The following is a 927-nucleotide window of genomic DNA, read 5'->3' on the forward strand; positions in this document are numbered from 1 at the left end:
TTGTTGTTGTTGTTGTTGTTGTGCTCCATTTACTTTTTATTAAAACACAGATGATTCAGGACAAAACAAACAAACAGAATCAATAATCAGAAGAACATGAAGATCATTCACAACATTTTCACAGCTCGTTCAACATCTGAGCCGACAGACGGCCGGACACGTTGATTCCATCAGTGAAACCTGCTGACGTTAACGTGAGAAATATTCATCAGAGCTGAAGTGTTTCAAGGTCGTTTTGGAGCTTGAGATGTGAAAACACGAAAATATCTGTTATAAAATCAACAGAGGGAAGCCCAAGGAATAAAACATAAGGGTTCATGTTTGTGGCTCTTAAACGCCTTAAAGGGATTTTTAGCATCGCAAATGAACGACCCCAGAAAAGTTCACGTACATTAAATGTGGCGTCTAAACATTTTATTAGCTCAATAATTTCACATGTTCTGTTAGCGAGCGATGCGTTCATGTAAAACAGATTATTTTAAAAAGCATTTGAACTTTTAAGAGTAAAATCTGACTCAGAGATATCTGAAGATCTACTCTTTACTCTTGAAGAATCTAGGCTAACAGTTTCCCTCCGTTTCCAGTCTTTGTGCTAAGCTAGGCTAACCACATCCTGCCAACAGGAACCGTCTGTTTCACTGAACGTCCGTCGGTTCTGCTTCACGGAGACACTTTAATATCCGTTCTGTCTATGACAAACACGTGGAAGACACTGTATCTGTTGCCGTGGGCGACAGGGGGTCTCCGAGCCCACCAAGTCCTGAGAGTCATCTCCATGGAGACACGTAAATATACATCATCTATATAACGTTCAGCTTTAACATCTTCTAACAGTGAAATCAAACAAACGAGATCAGAACATGGCACCGTTAATAAGTTAAAGACATGAACACCGTCAACAGGCTGAATTCTATCCCATAATAAACT

General features: G+C 39.9%; 1 protein-coding gene across 1 annotated transcript in view; it reads right to left on the reverse strand.

Moving 5' to 3' along the window:
• LOC110001758 (multiple PDZ domain protein) overlaps positions 1-927 on the reverse strand; it is a gene marked incomplete at its 5' end in the record, with an annotated part of 5,312 nt that continues 4,385 nt past the window's right edge. Inside the window, 1 exon segment of the mRNA XM_029282003.2 lies at positions 1-927. This exon segment is cut by the window's right edge and continues 2,125 nt beyond it.

This window comes from Labrus bergylta, chromosome 6 (assembly GCF_963930695.1).
Source record: "Labrus bergylta chromosome 6, fLabBer1.1, whole genome shotgun sequence".
NCBI lineage: Eukaryota > Metazoa > Chordata > Actinopteri > Labriformes > Labridae > Labrus > Labrus bergylta.